This window comes from Zophobas morio, unplaced genomic scaffold (genome assembly GCF_036711695.1).
Source record: "Zophobas morio isolate AGI-343-1 ecotype UQ-CSIRO unplaced genomic scaffold, CSIRO_AGI_Zmor_V1 ptg000419l, whole genome shotgun sequence".
Lineage (NCBI taxonomy): Eukaryota > Metazoa > Arthropoda > Insecta > Coleoptera > Tenebrionidae > Zophobas > Zophobas morio.
The window spans coordinates 356,001-381,865 of record NW_026972523.1 but is presented as its reverse complement, the minus strand read 5'-3'; the positions used below and the strand labels follow the sequence as shown (position 1 = coordinate 381,865).

Sequence of the window (25,865 nt, the reverse complement as noted above, 5' to 3'; positions counted from 1 at the left end):
ACACTATTTATAGTGAAAAGTTAAATTATAATTTAAGCAACTTTTTTAATATTTACCTCTAATTACTATAAGAAAACTTACAAGTCACGAAGATTAGAGAGTTTTTTGAAATAGCATCGACTAATAGAAGTAAGAAGGTTATTTCCCAGCCATCTTAAAAAAAACTTAAAATAAATACTTTGAAATCTTTTTACTTTATATTAAATTTAATATAAAAGACTGTTTTTACAACCATCTTTAAAAATTTTAAATTAAATTTAAAATTATTAAATATTAATACAAAGTTAAACAATTTCGAGTACAAAACCCGAGTTTATTAAGATTTTAAATTAAAAACGAGCCGCCGTCTTACAAAAGTCGTAAATTTGTCAGTCTTTCAAAACCTCCTGCAGCTATCGAAGAGATAGAATTATTGTTTAAATATCTTTTTTAAAAAGATGAAAATTAGTTTATAAAAATAATCAAAAGTTTCGGTAGTAAGAAAACAAACGATCAATTATAAAAATTTTCCAATCAGTAAAAAATACTAAAAACTTCTAAATTATTTTGCTGGACAATACGAAAAGTATTTTAAAAAAGTTCAGATTGTTGAAATCCAAATTTCCTTAGTTTCAAATAAAAAACATACGATTATTAAATTTACTAAAAACTATTTTTACTTAAAGAACTGACCTATACGAAAGGTATAAAATTTTTTTTGGGAAGGATAAAAAGCAAATTTCATTAGTTTTCAATTATAAAACAAAAGTTTTTAAAATTTTTTCTAAGTAACTTTACTGTAAACTCTTTACTTAAAATACTGAGAATCAAGAAAATTATTATAAAAAATTTCTGTTTAATGAAATCCCACATTAAATGATTTTATTTCAATTATTAACTATACACGTAGTTAACTAATTTGTTTGTATAATTAAACTTACAAACTAGATAAAAGATGAAACTTTTTGAACGAATTTTGCTTTATTCCTTTAATTTCATTATAACCAAGTACTCTTTTTATAAATAAAAGACATAGCGAGTACTTAAAATTTAACTTTCGTCTATGAAAATATGCAGTTTACAGAGTAGTTAAGGAACTAGAAAATTGTTCTGAAGATGGGACAGTTGTGAGGGCGCACTGTGATAAATCCCTTTAAAAAAAAAAAAAGTTTTTATATGCTAAACAAAACGCATAAAGTTGGTTAACAAATTTTATTTCTATTTTGTGAATAAGTTTAAAAAAGTAAAACCAGTGAAAAAAAAGTCCTAATAATAATATAGAGATCTTTTGTTACTTTCAAATTAGAAGATAATAAGGAGGCTTGCTTTCCTTTTTTTTTAAAGTATAATTTTTGAAGGATAGTCTGCTTCTATACTTTTTAAAAATTGCGAGAAATAATAGAGAAACGCTTTGTTAGTTGCGAAGACTCGATATGATAAGTTCTAACAAAACGTTCTTCAGTGTAACAGTAATTTGTTAAAGCTTATAAAAGTTTTTTTTTTTAATACTATATTGTATAAAGTTTTTTTTAATAGTAACAAAGTTCAATCCTTTAATAAAGACTATAATAGATTGGTAATTCTAAGCAATACTTTGATGTACGTAATAACAACGCATTCATAAAGTAAAGATGGTTTATGCTCGTACATATAAAAATATTTACTTTAAAAATGAGCCTACCTAAAACTTTTTATAACATAAAAAAAAAACCTATCTTACTTACTTTTTAGTAATGTATAACAAATAAAAATAAACTTTTTTTATAACTGGAAATAAAAAGCAATTATGAGAATAATAGTAGAGAATAATAAAAATGTCATCTACTAATAATTTTAAAACGTTGAAGGGAGACTGTAAGTTATAGATATAAGTTTTTTTTTTTTTTGGAGATCTTTTAACTACTTCCATAAAGTTTTACTTACTGATGATCTCTAGTCTTAGAAATCCGGCAGTGGGATTGAGGCTTAATTTTTATTATAGTAAATAATAAAAAAAACAGTAGCAGTTTTAGTTTATTCATAATTTATAAATAAAAAAATCAATTTGAAAAGCACTTAAAGAGGAAAACGATGCTTTAAGTATATTCGCGTAACTACTGCTCTACAACTACTTCGTACCTACTGGATAATAATAATCTTTTACGTTTAAGCAAACTTTTTTATTCGTGATAGGAGTTCAAAATAATCAACTTCATACCATAATAATGCGGTTTTTATTAAAAAAAAAAATAGTTAACAACTGAAACATCCAAGAAATTATTAAATATTCTAATAACGACGTTTTATATGAACTTTTACTATATTTTTTATCTTCAGTTCCTTCTTTGTAGAAATGCAATTATTATTAATAACTGCTACGAGATAGTTTTTTTTTTAGTAACTTAAAAGTTAATTTAATAATGTGCAAAAGTTATATTTATTCTCTCGTGTTTACTCTTTATTATATTAATATGGTAATTAACTAAAAATGTAGAATATTGGTATTAAGGTACTTTCTGAGGTACCAAGTATACATTGTGATTAGTTTCTGTTTTTTATAATAAAGTGGTAATTTTAAACTACAATAATAAACAATAAACTTTTTCTTTAACAAAATTAGAGTGCAGTTAACAGGAAGTAATGTACTATAAAATCCGTCTGATATAATAATTGAGTTTAAATATTAATAATAAGCTGGTTTTTGGAAAATTTCTATACTTCATTAAGAGTAAAAAGTTATTTTAGTGTAAGTAATTATTAACTAAAGAAAAATATAAAACGGTCGAGATTATTTTTAACAAAATTAAAAGTACCTTTACATAAAAATTATGAACCATGATGACCATGTTATTATAAAGTCTTAAAATTAGTTACAAGCTAGTCTTTGATAAAATTTGGTACTTTATTACAAGTAGACAAGTTAAAGAGGTTAAAAGAAATTCCTTTATATATCTGACTAAATCACTTTAAAACATAGAGACGTATAGTTTATTATAAAATAACTTTTACTATATACTTCTAATGAATTATAATTAAGGTTATTAATCACCAAACAAAGAAATAAGTTAATATTCCAAAGTTATGAAATTTAGTAAAGTTGCATAATCATTTTATAGTTATATTTTTGTAGTACATAGATTTTATAAAGTTGATCACAATTATAGATACAGTAGAAGCATATAAAATTTTCAAAAAAATAATAAATTTAAGGTCGTTCACAAATTTACTATAAAAATCATGCACTTTTTGTAGCCCTTTTTATTCTTCGGAAGCTAAATTCATTGAGCAAAACTTTAAAAAAATTTTTTTTTGTAAACCTCAGGAAACCGTAATAAGCTTAAGTTCTAATTTTTATTGCTGAAGTTTAAATAATTTTTTTTTTAAAATTCCAATGTGTGTATTTTTTAATAAAGCTAGTTTATTTTATTTTATAAATTAAAGCTGCCTCGAAGGTATCCAATTCTACTTAAAGATGATTTTAAAATTTTAAAATTTCTTATCGAAAACACTGTCTCAGTTGCACATTAAATATTTTTGTAAGACACTGTCATGCATTGTTCGTACAAGTCTGCTATTGCACTATACACATTGTTCAATCAACTTAGATACTACTAGCATTGTACTTAAAGTGTTTCAAAATGAAGTTAAAAAAATTTCCTCACTTTTTTTCTTTAATTTATTTCTTAAGTTTTCAAAGCAAATAAAATTAGCTAAACTTTAAAATGAATCGTTTCTTCGTCTTGTTATTGTCAATTTTTTACAAAATTAAATTTTTATATAAATAAATAATATAGTGTTCAATAATTAAATACTTAAAACTACATTAAACACGTAAAATTAAGTACAAACATTGTTATTGTCCTCATTAATATATGGTGTTGTGCTGGGATTTTAAAAGTTCAACCTTTTCAAGTATATATACACTAGCGAAAACATAGAAACAAAACACTACACTACACTAAAACAAATATTTGTATTTATTGATGTATTCCATATTAAAAAAAATATACAAAAAAATAATTTTTTTGAAACACTTACAGAAATACGTCTAACATTTTAGACAATTATAAAAACGAATCTATATCTTAGTATGACGGATTTGGATACTTACTGTAAAAACATAGTCTTGTAGTGGTACATTTTAATGTAAACATTTCGACATCCATTCATGCCTAGCTTGACCAAAATCACTTCTGTCATGTTTAACGTAACTAAAGAATAAATTAAAGACTAAACGCTTAACATTTTCTAGCAATTCTAGCTCCCTTCAAACTTGTAACAGCAAATTTACTTTTACTTTTTTTTATAACTTTGCAAAATTTGTAGGATTCAAAACTTTTTGGTAGACTTTTTCAGTTTCGACTTGGTAAGTTTATCGCACGATACCTGATTCTACCAAAAAATTCTACTAATAGTTTAATTTCTGTTAGTTGGCAACTGCAAAATAATCCAAAATAATATTTAACTAACTAAAGGGAAAAAGTCAAAAACTATAATTTTCAAGTATAATTGCATTTACAAAGTTGGGCATGCATTATTAAAGTGATAATCAAGGAAAGCGAAACTTTTAATTGCTAAGTGACCAAAGATCCTACGTCAGGCTTCAATTGCTGTGAAACCATGTATTAAGCTTACACAGTTAATTGCCTTATTTTTAAGTAAAAAAAAGTTCTTAGAACTTTCTGTTAACCCTCAGAGAAGTTTTCTCTGGGCAACCTCGTATCTACTTGAATATTCTTTGTACTTACACAGGCGGATAAGTAGCAACAGAGGTTATGTATAAAGTAAAACACACCTCGATCTTAAGAATGACTGATCGTTACCACCACAAGTTACAGCTAAAAAATTTATACTTTTTAGCAAATAAGATCAAGAATTCATTATAACAAATAATCTAAATATTAGGAAAAAATTAATTTTGGAAAAAAAGAAAAGGCAGTTTACAAATTAACAAATTTTTATTTTTTATATGAAAAAAAGCTGTTTCTCTTTATAAAAATATTTTCTTTACATGCTCACTATGAATTTTTTTATTTTACCATATTAGCCTTTTCCATTCATAGTTATGGATTCATTTCAGAGTTTCTCTTAAAAATATAAGTTTTTCGGTGTACTGCATTTTGTGTTTATGATTAGGTAAAATCATAAAAACATTTTCTAATAATATAAAATAGCAAGTTTTATTAACTTAATTAATTTTTACTCCATTTTTAACTTTGCATTATAATTTTATTTTTGTGTTATAGAACTTCAAAACTATAAATTGCATTAAATTTTTCTTATAAATAGTTTCCTTACCACACTAGAGAGAGCGAAGCTTTACACGCTTCTTTAGAAAGTTCGACTTTTAGCGAGTAAGGAATGCCTTATGAACATAACTTTTATAAGACAAAAAAGGAAAGCTACTTAATATAGAGTTATACAAACGCCAACCAAATTAGTAAATACTTTATTATTTAATCTATTCTACATCATGGTACCATCTGTTTTGAAGTTTATTTTAACCAGTCATGGGTCTTTACCTTTACGTATATTACAAAATTTCTGAATGAAACTTTGGTATTGTCTTTGCATTTAAAAAACTTGCACTCAGGATTTGTAATGGAGTTCACCCATTTGGTTTTCCGAGATGTATGCATCTGAAAGAGATAAAGCAGTCGTTCCGGTCCTCAGAAACACCATCGCATAACACAACTATGGAGCACCATGATCCATAGGGCGGTCACTTTTTGGGCTGAAGCTCTCAACCACGCTGTATTTATAACAAAAATACATATGAGAAATTTCTTACGATTATACAAAGATAAACGCATACATATGTTTGGTAATCTGTGTTTTACAGGCATGAAAGCTACGGTAAAATTTCACCAAAAACCAGAAAGGTATAACTTATGACCTTAAAAGTCTCTAACTTCTTATTATTAACTTAATTTGAGTGTCCCCAATATTGAATACTACTTTGGTCAAGAAGAGACGAGAATCTCCGCTGGCGAAGATAAAACCACAAAGAAAGAAGTATGTTTCGCATTGGATCCGGGGTTGATATACATCCTGGTTTTTTCTTAAAAGAGCTGAAAAGCAAAGTGGTTTTCAGGGGCAGTGCAAAATATATATAAGTTGTATATTGGAAGAAAACACACACCCTTATTTTTGATAGAAGGAAATACAAGAGTCGAACAACGGCAAAGTTGCTATTGATCAGTACTCAAGAACATTCCAGGAAGCTGTTCTTTGAGGAATGGAAGTTTTCGAGGCTAACAGAAGTTAAAGCCTTATAACTGGCTGATTTTTGAAAGGTTACGAGGCATCAGAACACTTGGAAAATTTCGGTAAAGCCAAGGAGGCTAAAACCCAGTTTATGTGGGCGAGGATTTACTTAAATCAAGGGGATGAACTATATAAAACGATTTCCCCCTCTAATTTCTCAGGAAGCGATTAGAATTGTCGAAGCATGATCACATCAAATTAGCTACCGACGATTGTAACTTGAAGCAAAATAGCACTATTGACATGGACTGCACCATTTATGTAAAAATTCCCTTTTTTTTTTAATAATTCACCTTTCAGCTAATGGAAAATTGACTTAAACTAGTAAAGGCGTTATACAGTACAAAACAAGCCGGATTATTAAGGTATAAATATATAGTTTAAAAGCTAAATAAACTCGCTCCAAAGGGATTAAAATGAACCTTGCTTATTTTTATAATCGTCGGGAAAATTCAGCAGTGATAGTCATAAGCTATGAGATGATTTTAAAGTATACACTAACGAAGAGAGCTAAACATGAGATGTAACAGATAAAATTGATGGGATTACAAAGGCCCTCAATTTAGTCTTTCTAGGCCTAAATTTTGCTTATTTTGAAGAACATTTTTAATTGACCCAAGTAAAGTTGATCGATGATCTTTTATGCAACCACAAAAAGAATGAGTTGAAATAGTAAAATACCTTTGCACAACATAACACTGGGAAAGCGGGAGTCAACTGCCGAACATTACCCATACCGGAGTTAGTAGGATCGCTACAATAGCCAGGTGTAGTTGGCATGGACAAGTTGTCACAGCACCTTAATTAGATTTTTAAACGATACTATATGGATGCGGTATTCGGGGAAGGATAAACCCAGTATTCAATTCTACTTGAATGCAGGTTATGGCTTGGAAGCAGTATGTAAGTCCAATTCCTCTACATTAATAATTGTTTGTTAACGCTACGGGAAATATTATTAAGAGTATAAATGGGCGCTCTCAGTGCTATGGAAACTGGACTTTAAAGTAAAGTGTCTTCAATAAACATACAAGTTAATAATCAACCCAGTATGTACATTGCCAACAATCCAAAAATGAGATTGGAAAGGGGAAATATTGGTATAATATATCCCTACTAAGGAAATGCTTGCTGGCTTTTTAACTAAGAAATTCCTAGTTCACAGTATACCAAACTGGTAAACCGATTTATGTATGGTGGTTGATAAAAAATCTATTTGTGAAATTACATTCGGAATTTATAATGCTAAATAGTTAACGCATATATTTCCATGTGAAAATTATTATTATTATTTAGAAAAATGAATCCAACTAAATAGTCATTTAAGGTACACATAAGACTTATATGAACTTTTAAATAATAAGCACTTTTTTCTTGTTTTTTCTTTTCTTTTTCTTTTTCTAGTTGTGTGTATCAACGCACCTATTGGTTCCTTCTTTAATTTATTTAAAAGTGCTTTTATTTAAGAATTTTTTTTTTGCTACTGGAACTGTTAGATCAATTTTCTCTGAGTCAGTAAGTAAATATTTTCTGTACTTCCTACATGGCTTGTTAATATTATTACCATGAAATCCCCCTCTTGCCCTCAATTTCAAGTTTGCATCATTTTCTTAAAATTCTTGCTCTACCTTATTATTTATTTATTTTAAGCTCTTCTAATTATAAGGAAAATTTTTTTCATATTTTTTCCTCAAGTTTTAGAAAATGCTACTAATTTTTATTATTTCTACCTTATTTTTGTGTTAAATTCTTGGCAATCTTTACATTTATAGAACCAGAGTTTCCTTGAAACGTCTAACTGCTCAAAAAGCAAAATGGGTCTTTTTAAAAGCATCTTTTCGCAATAATGTGAATTATGGCGGAGGGGCCGTGTTTCTGTGGTTCCTTAGAATGTCCTAGGATTGGGTAAGCTTGGTAACAGCGTGAATGCCAAGTATTCACAGCAGTACATAAATTAGTTTAAATATATTGTAAATATATGAAATTTATATAAAATGACATACAAATATATGTGTCTTTTCAGGGATAATGTGAAGCAATGTATCTTGTATAAAGTTAACATTTATAAAAAAAAATTACATATTAAAAACAAGGAGACGACCAATTTTCGCGGATATAAATTTATTCTTTTTAAATAAGTAGTTCGCCCCTAATTTTTTTTTACAATTCAATTAGCACAATGTTCGACAGCGAAACGAAGTAGACAAAAGAAAAGTCAAAAGTTCTGAAGTTTTATTATATATGTATATAAGAACATTAAAAAAAATACTTAGAAATCTTTTAAATAACTAGCACAAGTTGAAAAAAATTTTTGATGTTTGCAAACTAGGAACTTTAAATTGTTTTCAAAGCTTTAATGCGATTGGAAATAACTGCTAAAATTGTAACATTCGAACAATTTCTTTGGGCTGAAAAATCTAATTTGGTTGGGCCTAATTTTCCCAAAGTTTGTAAAAATAGTAGCAAGCGTCAATTTTTAGCTAGCATTTCAGTTAAACTTTAGTAATTTTGCTCTTGCTTTATTATATTATAGGCGTGGAAAAAATTAAAAGAATAAGCATCAACAAAACTTAGCAATTTTGTTAGTATGCAGTTCCTTATACTATATCCCCACGATTTGTAAATTTTAGTACACTTATTAGCCAAATTTAAACATAATTTTATGGCATAATTACTACAAATAGATTTTAAATAAAAAAGGTAGTATTTATAATTAAAAATTTTATAAACTATAATTGAAAGCATAGAACGCTTTAAAAAAAATTATAACAAAAAAACTTTAAACTGTAAACATTATTTGGAATAAAAATTTAGAAAGTTATAAAAAGAAAAAAATTATTTAAAGTGGTATAGAAAAGTTTCGTAAAAAAAAAAAAGGTATTAAAAATAGAGGTTACGTATAGTTTCTATTATGAACTCGCTTCAAACGCAAAAAATTTATTTAAAACTAAGTACAGAAACCCTTTTCTAGCGTTATCTAAGTTTGTAGAAAGGAGGAAACATGATTTAATAAAAAATATTGCTAAATGACTTAAAAATTATAGCTTATTTATAAAATATATACTCTGCATCTACTGTATCTATAAATAATATTACTTAATTTATTAGTTTTTTCTATGTTCAAACGCTAAAACATATATCTTATAAAATAATGACTATTAGTTTGTTGTTTGTTTCCAGTTTTTCTTATACAGTTAATAAGGCAAGTACTTTAAAAAGTTATTAGAAATGAAAAATGTACACCATTTCTGTTTTTGGTAAACTGGAGAGCAATTGCTACAACAGAACTGAATTAGCTTACAAGCAAAGCTAATCTGTATTTTATAGTCTTTTTACTTACCATTCTTACTATTATAAAGAATAAACACTTTTATAAAGCGGTTTTACTTTAGCTTAGTAATTTCTAACTTTTAGTTGAAAAATATTAAGTTCAACTATGAAATAAGCAATCTTTAGTTGGGTACTACTGACTTATAGCAAGTTTATGTTAACGGTATAATTAGAAAAGTTCAACTCACTAGCCAACTTACTAAAATGAGAGTATATTTAAATGTTTTTGATGGTATCAAAATTTAAGTAGAAGTTTGTGTTGAAGACTAGCTCGTTAAAATTAAGCTAGCTTTATTATATGGCCATTATTTTCCAATCCATTTCATTGATCATATTTATATATGTAGTAACTTGATAAAGGAAACTTTTTAAGTACATTAAAAATTACTTTGTCTACTATAGTAGCAAGTTATTACCACTTAATATCAAGTATAAATGTTTTATAAGATAATATTAAACTTTAATAAGGAAATGAAAGCAAATGTGAGAGAAGCTTCATTATATATACATAACTTTTGCACATTATTAAATTAACTTTTAAGTTACTAAAAAAAAAACTATCTCGTAGCAGTTATTAATAATAATTGCATTTCTACAAAGAAGGAACTGAAGATAAAAAATATAGTAAAAGTTCATATAAAACGTCGTTATTAGAATATTTAATAATTTCTTGGATGTTTCAGTTGTTAACTATTTTTTTTTTTAATAAAAACCGCATTATTATGGTATGAAGTTGATTATTTTGAACTCCTATCACGAATAAAAAAGTTTGCTTAAACGTAAAAGATTATTATTATCCAGTAGGTACGAAGTAGTTGTAGAGCAGTAGTTACGCGAATATACTTAAAGCATCGTTTTCCTCTTTAAGTGCTTTTCAAATTGATTTTTTTATTTATAAATTATGAATAAACTAAAACTGCTACTGTTTTTTTTATTATTTACTATAATAAAAATTAAGCCTCAATCCCACTGCCGGATTTCTAAGACTAGAGATCATCAGTAAGTAAAACTTTATGGAAGTAGTTAAAAGATCTCCAAAAAAAAAAAAAACTTATATCTATAACTTACAGTCTCCCTTCAACGTTTTAAAATTATTAGTAGATGACATTTTTATTATTCTCTACTATTATTCTCATAATTGCTTTTTATTTCCAGTTATAAAAAAAGTTTATTTTTATTTGTTATACATTACTAAAAAGTAAGTAAGATAGGTTTTTTTTTTATGTTATAAAAAGTTTTAGGTAGGCTCATTTTTAAAGTAAATATTTTTATATGTACGAGCATAAACCATCTTTACTTTATGAATGCGTTGTTATTACGTACATCAAAGTATTGCTTAGAATTACCAATCTATTATAGTCTTTATTAAAGGATTGAACTTTGTTACTATTAAAAAAAACTTTATACAATATAGTATTAAAAAAAAAAAACTTTTATAAGCTTTAACAAATTACTGTTACACTGAAGAACGTTTTGTTAGAACTTATCATATCGAGTCTTCGCAACTAACAAAGCGTTTCTCTATTATTTCTCGCAATTTTTAAAAAGTATAGAAGCAGACTATCCTTCAAAAATTATACTTTAAAAAAAAAGGAAAGCAAGCCTCCTTATTATCTTCTAATTTGAAAGTAACAAAAGATCTCTATATTATTATTAGGACTTTTTTTTCACTGGTTTTACTTTTTTAAACTTATTCACAAAATAGAAATAAAATTTGTTAACCAACTTTATGCGTTTTGTTTAGCATATAAAAACTTTTTTTTTTTTTAAAGGGATTTATCACAGTGCGCCCTCACAACTGTCCCATCTTCAGAACAATTTTCTAGTTCCTTAACTACTCTGTAAACTGCATATTTTCATAGACGAAAGTTAAATTTTAAGTACTCGCTATGTCTTTTATTTATAAAAAGAGTACTTGGTTATAATGAAATTAAAGGAATAAAGCAAACTTTGTTTAACAATCTTTCTTGTTTAGTTAAATTGTAAGTATCCTTTTATATTTCGGTCAACTTTTTATAAATTAACTTTTAAAATTGAATATGTTTTGTCAGGTTTATTAATTAGTTGCAAAATTTTAAATAATAAATTTAAAAAAACCACTTTTTAAATTAATACAAATTTAAATTTTTTTATGTATATATTTCATAAGAAAAGTTAATTTTTAAAAACTATTAAGTAGTTGTTTATAACCAAAAAGTAAATAATCTTTTAAATTCAATTAAATTAGATATCTACACAATAATTACATTTCTTCAATAACTGCAGGAACCTTTGAAAAACTTACAAATCTACGACTTTTGTAAGATGCCAATATAATTCAGGATGCTTTTTAAACTTTTAAGTTGCTTAATTAATATTTATAATTTCATTTTTAAGTATTATCATTTTCTAAGAAGCTCAATTAATTTTATAAAAATTTACAATTAATTGGAAGTTTTCATGTTTGTTATAAGCAATTATTAAGCGGCTAAATTTTTTTTAACAAAAACTTGCCGTACGTTAATAATTAATTTTTATTCATTAGAAATTTTGAGTCAAAAAAATATATTTAAGTAGTAAATTTGTAAATTTTATTGATAAGAATTTGTAAATTAATTGTTTTATGTGAAATTATTAGAAAGGATGACTAGGAAATACTAATTTTTTTTAGTTAATAATTAGAATTATATATATATTATAAGAAACTTTTCTCAAGCAATCCAATTTCTTACAAAATAAATTTAAAAAAATTAAATAAAATTTTGTAAAAATTTTTTACTTGTAAAAAGAAAAGCATTTGATTTCCAAAAATTCCCTATATAAGCTGTTAACCAATTTAAATTAAATTTTAATAAAGAAATTGTAAAATAATGATTTGTCGAAATTAGATTTGTTTACTATTACGCGTTTTTGTGATTTGAAGATGATTGGAATATGATAAATTTTTTTCATCAAAATTGAGAATTATTTAATTTTTTTTAAAATGATTATTTTAGTTATTGATGAATTTCTTACGAAAGAAATAAATTTTAATACAAAATTATGATCTCTTTAGATAATAAATTATAGAGATTAAGATTTTTTATTATGAATTTTTATGTTTTGAAGATAATTTGAAAAAAATAAATTCCTCTTTTTAAATAAAATGGGTAAAGATTAAATTTTTATGCGAAGATTTTTTTTATTGAGGAATTTCTAACAAAACAAACAAATAAATTATCACAAAGAATCGTGACTATAAAATTCTTGTTTTAAAGATGACTGGAAAAAATATTATAATTCTTTTTTAATCAAAATTTAAAAATTTTTAATTTTCTAAGAGATTTTTTAAAAAAAGAAAGTAATAAAATCCAATAGAAAATGTAAAATTTGTTAAATAATTAATTATAGAATTTTTTTTAATTATAAATTTTTATGATGTGAAGATGACTGGATAATAATGAAGACTTTTTTGTTCAATCAAAATTGGGAATTACTATATATTTATGAGAGTTATTGAGTTGTTAAATGAATTCCTAAAAAAATAAATAAAATTTGAAGGAGGAACTGTGGTTTGTTTAAATAATAATATATAAAAAATAAATTAACTATAAATTAATATATTTTGAAGATGCCTGAAGTATGATGAATCTCTTTTTTTTAACACGAGATAGGAATTACTTAATTTTTATAAGAATAATTTTTTATCTATAGATGAATTTCTAGAAAAAGAAATATATTTAATTTAATAATGAAATTGTGAAGTTTGTTAGATAATAATTTAAATTTCTAGAAATTAATTTTTATTAATTAGAAATTCTTGTTTTGAAGATGACTAATAAAAAATAAGATTGTTTTTTAAGTCGTTGATGAATTTCAAACAAAATAAGTAAACAGAATTTAATATATAGAATGTAAAATTTTAATAATAATAATTAATAGAAATTAAATTTTTTCTTAATTACTATTTTAAGAGGGCTTTTTAACAAAACAAGTAAATAAATTTTAATGCATAAAATCTAAATTTTATAACTAATTTAGAAAATTAGGATTTTTATTTATTTATTTATGATTATAATTTGTAGATGGCTGGGAAATAATGAACTTTCTTTTATTGGTGAGTTGTGCTTTAAAGGCCTCTTCAATCTTCGTGAATTGTAAGTTTTATATAAAAAATTAAAAGTAAATTTTTAATTTTTTTTGTTGTAAATTTTGTTATATTACAATTTTTTAATACATTATAAATAAATATTTAAATATGTTATTTTAATAACAAAATGTTTATAATTTAGTAAATATAATTTTTTTTTTAAGATTATAATTTTTAATTTTTAGTTGGTTTTTTTTAGAATTTATATTTTTTTAATAACTATTCAATAATATTTTTATTTAAAGTTTACAAATTTCACTGAAAAATTAAAATTTTATTATGAAAGTTTTACCTTTTACTAAAAAAATTTAAAATTTTAATTTCCGGTTCATAATGATTTTTGAAGTATTAATTTCTTATAAAAAAGTTTAGATTTTTTATATACCTTTTATTTATTTTTTTAAAAGTTTATCAGTTTACTAAAATGTGTGAAAATTTAATTTCTAGTTTAGTTATTAATTTTTTAAAAAGTTTATAAATTTCTTATAAAAAAGTCAATTTTTTAATTTCATCTTTTTTTTATTTTATTTAAATTTATTCTTTTTATAAATTTTAATTTTTTTGATTTTTTTTTAACTCTGCCTCTATAAAAGTTAGTTATAACTAAAATCTATAATCATATAAACTTCATAAAAGATATTTTCTTATTTATTAAAAAGATTTTAATATTTTTACTTTCTAAATAAACGAAATTGCTTTAAAGTAAATTTTACAGTTTTTAAAAATTTAATGATTATAATTTTAACTTTTATATATAGGAGAATACAGCGAAGTAAATTTTTAAGTTTTTTAGATTTTCATGTTTATAATTTTGAATTTTGTAATAAAAAATTTACATTGCAGAAAATTTTTATAAAACTTTTGCTTATTAATTTAATTTTAGTAAAAGAAATTGCATTGAAAAAAATTTTGGGTTTATAACTTCAATTTTTAATTAAATGAAAGTACATTAAGTAATGTTTTTAGTTTCCTTTAAACTTTTATTTATAATTTTTATTTTAATTATATAATATTCTGTTATAGTAAATTTTATAAAACTTTTATTTATGTTCTTATTTATTAAATAAATATACTTCGAAGTAAATTTTTAAAACTTATTCCATAAATTAGTTGTAAAATACATAGAAATACTTTAAGTAAACTCTTTAGTTTTTTAATGAAATTACGTTGAAGTAAATTTACATAACTTTCTTTTATAATTTAATTTTTTTAACCAAAAAATTATATTGCAGTAAATTTTTAATTTCTTAAAAAATGAAATTACTTTGAAGTAAATTTTCTAAAACTTTATGTAGGAAATTTTTTACTTTGCGAGACCTTTTTCAAAATATTTTTGTAATTTTATGCTAATAATTTTCATAAAAAAAATCATAAAAAAATATAATAATAAAATAAAATGAAAAAAGAAATGTGATTTTTTCATTATAGTAATAATAAATAAATACAAGACTTTTTATGAAATGTGATATAAAAAATTTAAAATCAAATTTTTATTATAATTTTATAAATATAATAGATAACATTATAATAAAATAAAACCAACAAAAGGTAAAAGCTTTCCATTGTATATCGTGTAGTAATAATAATAAAAATTTATACTTTAATCAAATTGAATAATTTTCTGTAATGCAAATCAATTTTTATAACTCCATTATTAATTTTGTTGTAAAATATTGATTTATAATTTTTATAACATTTTTAATTGTTTCTTTTTTAAAAAAATTTATACTTCAGTTAGAAAAAATAATTACTTTTAGTTCAAAATTAAATCGTAAAATTTACATCGAAATATTAATTCATACCATTTTCGTAATTTATAGCTGAAAACATTTTTTTGTTGTAATTATAAAAAAAATTTATACTTTTTTTAAATTATTTAATATTCTATACCGCAATCCAAATTAAATAATTAAATAGTAATTTTGTTTTAAAATATTAATTAATATTATTTTTTATAACAATTTTGCAAATTTTATAAAAATTTTTTATTGCAATTATAAAAAAAATTTATATTTTAATCAAAATAATTAATTCTCTTTGACGCATTCTATTTTTATATTAAATCATTAATTTCTCTTTATATTTTAATATATAATTAATTTATAAAAGTTTTACAGTTTTTATAAAAACTTATTTATACCTTAACTATAGAAAAATTTATATTTCAAGCAAAATAATTAATTTCTTTAATGCAATTCAATTTTTATAGTTAAATTATAAATAACTAAATTTAACTTTTATCGCTTTGAAACTATTTTTTAATTTTATATATAAAAAAATTTTTATAATAAATTTTTTCTTAATATTTTTTTTTAGTTTCTTTTAATTTTATTTAAAATTTTGTTGGAATAATAAAAAAAAACTTTTATTAATTTATTAAGTGTTCTTTATTTAAGTTTAAAAAATCTACTTATTAATACAATTAAATTTAAATTTTTAAAATCTTATTTTTAATTTAATTTTTTAAGATATTTCATTAATAAAATTAAATTTAAAAACTTTTCTATTTTTTTTAAATATTCTAAACTTTAAGTTTTTCCAAAAGTAAATTTTATAATTTCCTAAAATGTAAATTAAAATTTATAAATTTCACTCTTTTTTACTGGAATTATAATAAAATTTTATTAAAATAAAATTATTCAATAAAATTTTGAAACCTTTTCATTTCCTGTTATTAAAATTATTTTAAACACTAAAATTTTTTAAAGTATTCCTTTTTCCAAATTTTTTTTTTAGCTCTTCTAACTTATCTTAAAAAAGTTTTATGAATAAAAATATTTATATATTTTAGTTTTGTCTGCTTTTATTTTTTTAATCAAATAATTTAATTAAATTGAAATTATTTTTAAAAAATTATAAAAACTTGTCAACTCTTTTTTTTTTTTAAAATATTATAAATTTTAAAAATTTTTTAAAGTTTTCCATTTTTCAAAGATTTTTAGCTCTCAAATTTTTCTTTAATGACTTTCCTTATAAAAATAAAATAAAATTTAAATTTAGAATTTCTTTTTATTTTTAAGTTAAATTTTTATATATAATTTTTAATTAAAATTAAATTGTGTAAACTTTCTAAATTTTTTTTCAGAAAATATTTTTGTACTTTGCTTTTTTTAAAGTAAATTTTATAGTATTTCTAATTTATTTAATAAAATCTTTTTAAATATAATATTAAAATAAACTTTATAAATTTCCTTTTACTTAACTTTAATTAATATAAATAAAAAAAATTTAATTATAATGGAATTGTTTAATATAATTCCTGTTATAAAAAATGTTTTGAACTTTATACATTTTTTTAAAAAATTCGTTTTTCAAAATTTTTTAACCCTTCTAATTTTTCTTTAAAATATTAAAATAAAATTAAAAATTTTTTTTCTTTACTTTATTTATATATATAATTTTTAAAAAAAATTATAAAATTAATATAAATTTTTAACTTTGCTAGTTCTAATTTTTTATTAATATTTAAAACAGATTTTTAAAGATAATTTTATTCCATAAATTAATTTACTAAACCTGTATCGAAATTATTTAATTGAATTTTTAATCCGTATTAATTTATTAAAAAAAAATTTCAAATGTTTATTAATAAATTTAAAAAATTATTCTAAATACTTTTTTTGTTAAAAAATTTTAAACAAAAATTTTAAAAAAAAAATTGAAATATTAATTCCTAATTTTTCCCTTCACTTTTAACTTTTTAATTAAAGTTTTTAATTCAAATTAAATTAATTATTATTCTAAACTTAATTTCGGTTAAATATTTTTAACTCGAACATTTTTCTATAATAATTCCTTATTTATTCATGTTTTTCTAATTTAATAGTTCCTCTACTTTTAAAACTTATTTTCATTCTCAATTTTTTTTCAGTGTTTATTAAAATAAAATGTATTTATAAATTAAAAACGTTTTAATATCATGTTTTACTCTTAAAATTTTTTTAATTTCTTTTTCAAATTTATAAATTTATTAATTTATATTTTTTTTAATTTTGTAAATTTTAGAGCTCTTCAATATAATGCGATTCATTCTATTGAACATTTTTCTTTTAACGATCTGCGCGAATTGCGATATTTGTAAAAAAAAATATTAATTTTTTATTATTTACTTTTTAAATTTTATTTCTAATTTTTTAATTTACATTTAAAAATAAATTTCTAATTTTATTTTACTTTTTATTATTAATTATTAATTTTTTATTATTATCAAAATTTCTTATAAATAATTTTTAATTTTTTTAACTTTTTAAAAATAAATTTTTAATATTCACTATTTCCTATTTAAATAATATTTACCAAATTTTTTTAATATCTTTTTTATAAGTAAATTATTAAAGAAGCTCTTAAAGAAGTTCGACAAACTTTTTTACAAAATAATTTAAAAAAAAAATCAATTTCTAAAAATATTTTATTGAATTTTATTTATAAATTATTGAATCAAGTATTTTATACAAAATGAAAACGAAAATTCATTGATATTAAAAAAATAATAACTGAATTTTTTTATTCTAAATTTAGAAAGCCTTTTATAATTTTTTAAAAGTTAAAAACATTAATTTTAGTAACATTTCAAATTTAGTATAAATACTTATAATAAAAAACTTGATACATTAGTCTTTCTATCCTAACCCATTTTTTTCCTTTAAAAAATTTTTTAATATAATAAAGTTATTACGAAATTATCTTATAAATTATTAATTAAAAAAATAATAAATTTTTTCATTTAAGATTTAAAAAAAATTTTAGAAGTAATTTTTTTTAATTGTTTACAATTTTACACAATAATTTTGTAACTTTTTAAATTAGTATAGAAATTTTAAATTTACTTATTAATTCTTCTATCCGTAACTTTTTTCCTTTCAAAATTTTTATAACACAATAAATTTTTGAATCGGTTATTTTTATTATTACTAAAAATGCACATCCATAGAATTAAAAAAATGATAATTACATATTTTATTTAAAATTTAGAAAAAAAAATTTTTACGAAATTTATGTTCTTTTTAAAAAACTTGAACAATAATTTTAGTAATCTTTCGAAGTTAATAACGAAAATTTTAATTGAAAAACTTTAATTATAAATTCTTCTTTTTAAAACTTTTTTTCCTTTGAAAATTACTAAAATAAAATTATTACAAAATTATATTATAAATTATTAATTTAATTTTTTTATATTAATTTTAAACGAAAATATATAAAAATTAAAAATAATAATTAAATTTTTTTTTAGATTTAAGAAAATATAATTATAATTGATTTTATAGATAAACAATAATTTTAGTAACTTTTAAAAAAAGTATAGAAACTTAAAACTGAAAAACTTTAATTATTAAATTTTGATAATATAATGAATTTATTATAAAATTAATTTATATATTAATAGAAACTTTATTACTAAAATTAGACAAAAATTTTTTATTATTAAAAAGTTATAATTATTATTTTATCAACTTTCACATTTATAATTATATATTATTACAATTACTTTATTGGGTCAAAACTTTTTACTTTTTAATTTATTTATATTTACGAATTTTACAGTAAATTTATTTTTTTAATATTTAATGCTCTAAAAAATTGTTGTAAACATTATAAATTTTATAAAATAAGTAAAACTTTTCTGAAGGAAAGTTATTTTTTAATATTATTACTGAACGCTTTAATTTTTTTTTACCTTTTATAATTTTTATAAAGTAAGTATACCAAAAAACTTTTTATTAAAAAAAATATTTTATACATAAATAATTTGTTATTATATAATTTTAAATATTTAGTTTGTAATAAAAAACTTTATTTGTTTACTTTTTTTTACTTTTTATTATTATATAAATATAAAAAAATTGTAAATTCATTTATTATTATAAATTTTATTTATATGAATTTAATAAATTAAATTTTGTATAAAAACTTTTTTTAATTTAAACTTATTTAATTTTTTTTAAATTTGAATTTTTATTATAAATAAATTTAATTTTATATTTAAAAAATTTCTTTTTAATTTTCATTTAAATTATCTAGTGTTTCATTTTTTAAATTTATAATACTATAAATCCATATTTTTTATAATAATACTGTTAAAAAAAATTTATTTTTTTATACTAAAAAACGAAGGTGGTTAGCAGGAAATCAGATCGATATTTTAGAAAAAAATATGTTTGCCGAACTTAGCAACCTGCAGTATCTGTAAATTTTTTATTTAATTTATTGATAATTATTTTATTTAATTATACTTCAAGTTTTTTGGAATATTTTTAATATTTTTCTGTTCATTTTATATAAATGTACAGTGCAAAAAAAAATTTTAAGTTATAGTATTATTTATGAAAGTTCAAGTTTTTTTTTAGAATATTTTTAATAATTTCTCTCCAATTTATATAAATATGAAGTGTAAGGTTTATAATTATTTTATTTATACATTATTATTTAAAAATATATCCAATATATATTTTTTCATTATACATATATATATATATATGCAGTGTAGATGTAGTTATATAAGTTTGGCTCGCGCTCCCGCTGCCGTTTTTTTTTTGGTTTATAATATTTTTAGTACTCCGACTTTCCTATAGTAAATCACTTTATTGTTTTTAATATACTTTATATAATAATTTTTTAATATTTTTAAATATATTTTTTTAATTTAAAAGTTTTTTTAAATAAATTATTTTGTATTAAAAAATATTTATTAATAAATTTTTATTTATAATTATAATTAGTAATATTCTTCTTAAATAATTCTTTCTTCTAATATATTTTCAAATTTTCAAGTAAATAGAACCTCTCTTTAATTTTTATTATATTTTAATTTTATATAAATTCATTTAATAAATTTTCAAAACTTTTTATTACAAATTATTATTTTTTCTAAAATATTTTATTTTAACCAAAATTATTATAAATGAATTAAATTTTTATAATTTTTTAAAAAAAATACTTTTAAATTTTTTTTTTAAATTGATAAAAATTATATTTTTACTTTTAAATAATTTTTAAATTTATTCACTTTTTAAAAATGTGTTATTGAAAAATTTATAATTAATTCGAAATTCATTAATTTTTTATTATTAATATTAATTATATTTTCATTTCTTATATTTATTTAAAGTTTTAATACAGTTAAAAAAATAATTAAATTATTGTTTTTAAAAATTTTATGATTTTTTTTAAATTTTATAAAAATTCCATTTGTGTAAAGTTTTTTTAAATGATTTTTTTATTGAAAATTTATATTAAAATTTTTTAATTTTATTTTATTAGATATTTTTAGTTTTATTTATAATTAAACCTTTTATAGTTTTTGTATTTATTTTTTTCATGAAAGTTTAATACTATTATTATTTTAAAAAAAATTGAAATGAAAAGTTTTTATAGAAAAATTATTTTCCTTTTATTATTAATTTGTTATTAATTATTTCTTTTTTTTTTTGTAATATATTTTGTTTTTATTTACTTTTTTGTGTATTTTTTAATTTTCTTTAAATTTTTTAATGTTTTATTTTGTATTTAAATTTAATAACTTTTATTTGTTAATTTTTAAAGTTTAATATTTTTTTAAAAAAATAAATTTTTTATTAATAAATACTATGAACTTTCATTAATAATTTTAACAAATTATTAGCTTAATAACAATAATATTAACTTTTTCTCTATTTCTTAAATTTTTTTTTAATTATTTATTGTTTTATTCTATTTTAATTATAAAATTATTTTATTTTTTTATTTTAAGTTTAATACTTTCTTTAAAAAAAAATTCGTTTTTTATTAAAAATTTTTTATTAAATGTTTATTAATTTTTTATTATAAATTTCTAAAATTTTTTCTGTTCTTTTTAATGTTTTATTGTTTTATTTATATGAAATTCTGATATCAATAAATTATTTTCTCAAAATTTAATTTTTATTTTATTCTTCAAAAAACTTTTATAAATAAAGTTGATTAACTTTTAATGATTAACTTTAAATAATATTTTTGTTAAATTTTATCGATTAATGTATTGAATAATATTATTTTTTTTAATTATTTATAAAAAAATTTGATTTACCTTTTATTAATAATATTAATTATTTATTATTTTTTTTTAATAAATCATAAATTTATTAAAAATTAATTATTATTTTTTTTTATTTATTATTTACAAAAAATTAAATAATTATTTCTTAAAAAAATTATTATAATTAATTTGAAAATGAAAAGTTTTTATAAACTAATTTGATTTAATTTTAAATATTATTTACTTAAATATTTTATCAATTTATTAATAATAAATTATTAATTTTATTATAATAATTATTTAAAGTTTATACTTTTTAAAAAAAAATTTAATAAAAAAATTGATTTACTTTTATAATTAACATTAATTATTTAGTTTTTAAATATTTATAGATTCATAAATAGTAAAATACTATTTTTTTTAATATTTCATCAATTTATTAATAACAAATTATTAATTTTTTTGCTTATAAAAAATTTTTTAAAATTTATTTATAAAGAAAATTTTTTATATATAAAAATGATTTACTTTTCATTATTATTTTAAATTAATTATTTAAATTTATAATTTTTAAAAATTTTTTGTTTTGATAATAATAAATTACAAATTTTTAAATAAGTTATTAATATAATTTTGAAACAATATCTATTAAAAACTTTATAATAAACTTTTTTATAAATTCATATAATTTTAGTTAAAATTGGATTTTTATATATTAATTAACAACTTCAATTACAAAATTGATAATTTTTTTTTAATATAATTAAATTTTTCATTTCAAATTGCTAATTTTTAATATAAATTTTATTATTTTTCTTTAAAAGTTGCTCTTTTAATATAATATAAATAATATATTACAATTGTTTATTTATTATAATAAATAAGAGTTTCTTTGCTTATAATATATAATAAATATTTATAAAAATTAAATTGCTTTTTATTAAATTATAAAAATTTTAATTATTAAAAAAGAAAATAAATAAATATATTCATTTTAAAAGTAATTATAATAAATAAACCAAAGCAAAAAAAGATTTTATTTAAAAAGAAAAAAGTAAAAAAAGTTAATTTTTTAAATATCTTCTATTCATAATTAATAATTTCTATACAAAAATTTTACTTCAAAAACTTTTAATTTCTAAGAAAAAACAGTTAAATTTTTTTAATTTGTTAATATTTTATTTACTTATTTTGATACTTTTAAAACAAACAATTTTTTATTTACTATATCGTTATAATAATTTTTTATTATTATTAAAGTCTTCCCTTCTAATAATAAGTAATTTAAATTTTTATGAAACTTTCTTTAATTATTTGTACTTTTTTCCCAAAATTTATAAATTTTTTATAGTATAAAATATAAAATAAAATTTTAACTCTATATATATTTTTATTAAAAATTTTTTTATTATAAATAATAATTTTGATTTTACTAACTTTTCAAAATAATTTGTTTTTACAAAAAATTTAAACTTTTAGGTTTCGTTTATGATTTTTTATCAAGTTATCAAAATTTTTTAAATTTCACTTTTAGAAGCTAAAAAAAACTTTTTCATTTTATATTTATTTTTTTTTAGATCCTTTTTTATAATTCTTTTGTTTTCAAAAATCTAAACTTATAAATAAAAATAATTAATGTTTTCACTACTTTTTAAAGCTTTTTAAAAACCTTTTTTTATAATGTAATTATTATTACATGTGGTGCTTAGCGCTCTTGGAGACAACCACATTAGCTCAATCCCAGCGAAATTCTTTCTTCATCTTAGGGAATTAACTTGCTTGTATGTTTTTCTGTTTTACTTATAGTAAAAGTTATACGTTATATTAATTTTTTTATTGAATACAGCAACTTTTCATTGAGATTTGAAAAAAAAATTATTATTTAATTTATATAAATTTTTTTAGAGATAAAAAATTAAAACTTAAATTTTTATATATAATTATTTTTTTTAATTAAATATTAGACGACTTTACGGTAACAAGCTCACTTCGATTGATGAAGAAATATTTGCAGGCCTCGAAAAACTGGAGGAATTGTGCTTTTTTTATTAACGCAATAATTATAATAATAAGTATAATAATAGTAAGCATAACAAGAATAGACAATATTAGAATAATTATTATAATAGTAATAATTTTCATTAATAATAATGTTCATCAAAATAATTCAATAATAATAATGATTCACTTGTGTACAAATAACCCCTAATAAGGAAAAAGGAATGCACTAATTACACAAATTGCTGCACTTTCGTCGTTATTACTACCACACTATTAACGTTCTTTACATATTAGAAAAGTTAAAAAGTGTTTTTTTAAGGAAACTTTTGATATTTAGCAATACTGACCAGTTTTCCTTTAATTAGGTACCTTAACAATAATAAGCTCCGTTATATTGGCGCAAATTCTTTCTCGGGGCTGAGCGCTCTCCAGTACCTGTAAGTAGCAAACTTCGCTTTTCTTCCGTTACAAAACTTTTTATTTTTTTATTTTTTAAAAAAAAATTATTAAGAAAAAGAATAGATTTCAGTGATAAATTAGTTGAGGGGTTGAAAGCGCTAGAAGACACATTAAAATATAACTAAAAAAAATTATTTATACAAAGTCTGCTTTTAACTTCTTTACAACATTAACTTTACTAATTTAGATAAATTAATAGAAAAGGTTTTACTATCAATAAAGTTTATTATTAGAAGGTATAATAAAGGCGCCGCCAACTAAATCATTTACAAAAAATAAAAAATGTTTAAAAATCTCAAGAGCAAGTAAAACTAATTCGCAAACTTTCAAATAGAGAATAGAAAAAGAAAAAATTATCCAATTCAATTACCAATATTTATTATCTTTTAATGATTTAAAAGGTAAATATAATATTAAAATTACCTAATAACAGGTTGGGCAATTAATATTAGTCTCATAAACAATATTTATTCAAGCCTTAATTAAGCTTAAAACAAAATAACTTTACGATCATAAGGTAAAAAAAAATTGAGAAACAGTAATATTATTTGCACGCTAGAAGGTGAAACAGCGCACACAAGTGGATATTAGTGTTGGTAAAAAGAAAAGTTTATTTTATATAAAATGTTAATAAGCTAAAGCTGTAAATGGGTTACCCGCAATAAATCTATCTAAAAGTTCAAGCATAAGCAAATCAGCTATTTTGGTCAAACTTTAAACAAAATAAATAATATATAGAAAGTTTAGGGTATGCTTAGGTTACTTACTATATATTAAAAAGTTAACATATGCAAATTACAAGCTTTGATCTTGTGGAAAAGGTTATTAAGGTTATTTGCGTAAATAGAGTCATTTCTATCAAATTATTTTTTAAAGTAAAAAGTCATTAACCTACTTGAACGATAACTATTAGCATAATTATAAATAAAAGCTCGTTAACTCTAGAAAACGACAAAACGTAGCAGACATTAGTTTATACTAGATGCAAAAATTTTTAGAGCTTTACCGTGTTACTTTGTAAAATTAGTAATGATATAACTTTATCATATTTATCCAACGCTATAACCATTGCATCGATATTTAAAATTATAGTAAAAACTTTGCAATAGTTAACATATTTTTGTAATATCAAATACCTCTAGGTTACTCGTAAAAGAAAGGAATGCGCTTTAATTATTAGTAAAATAAAATTGTCGGCTGCCTTTTAGAGTTTTATATATGTTTGCTTTAGTCACAACATATATTATTTAATTTAGTTCGTTATTTTAAATTATTTGAGTAAAAATGTCTTTACTCTATTTGCTTTTTAAATTACTTTTTATTAATAATAACTTTTTCTCCTCCTTTCCTTGTTACATAAAAAAGTTAACTAGATAAAAAGAAAGAATGAGAGAAGTTTCTATTTTAAATAATAATAAAAAATTAATAGTCGTGGGAAACTTAAATCTCCATATTTGACTTAGTTTTCCAATAAAACTTTAAAATTTTCCTTCAAATTTATAACAGCGTAAGTTTGTTATCACTATAGTTACAAAAAGTTAAAAATTCTATATATAACCAAACTAATTAATATGTTTATAACATTATTTTAAGGCACTTTAAACAATTAAAAAAATACCAATTCTTATAACTAAAAAATAGTACGCTCTAAATAACAAAATATACTATTCTTAAAATAAAAACAAAGCACCAACCGCATTAATAAGCAGCTTAAAACTCTGTTAATAATAAACCAACTTTCTCAATTGTAAG

The 25,865-nt window shown here is 20.1% G+C and overlaps 1 long non-coding RNA gene across 1 annotated transcript; it reads right to left on the bottom strand.

Moving 5' to 3' along the window:
* Positions 1-23,359: 23,359 nt before the first annotated feature.
* On the bottom strand, positions 23,360-24,099 carry LOC135120752 (uncharacterized). Its single transcript, XR_010278719.1, has 3 exons — positions 24,024-24,099; positions 23,642-23,692; positions 23,360-23,444 (listed from the first exon to the last, which is right to left on the bottom strand). It is a non-coding gene; the product is annotated as an uncharacterized LOC135120752 (long non-coding RNA).
* Between the last annotated feature and the right edge of the window lie 1,766 nt (positions 24,100-25,865).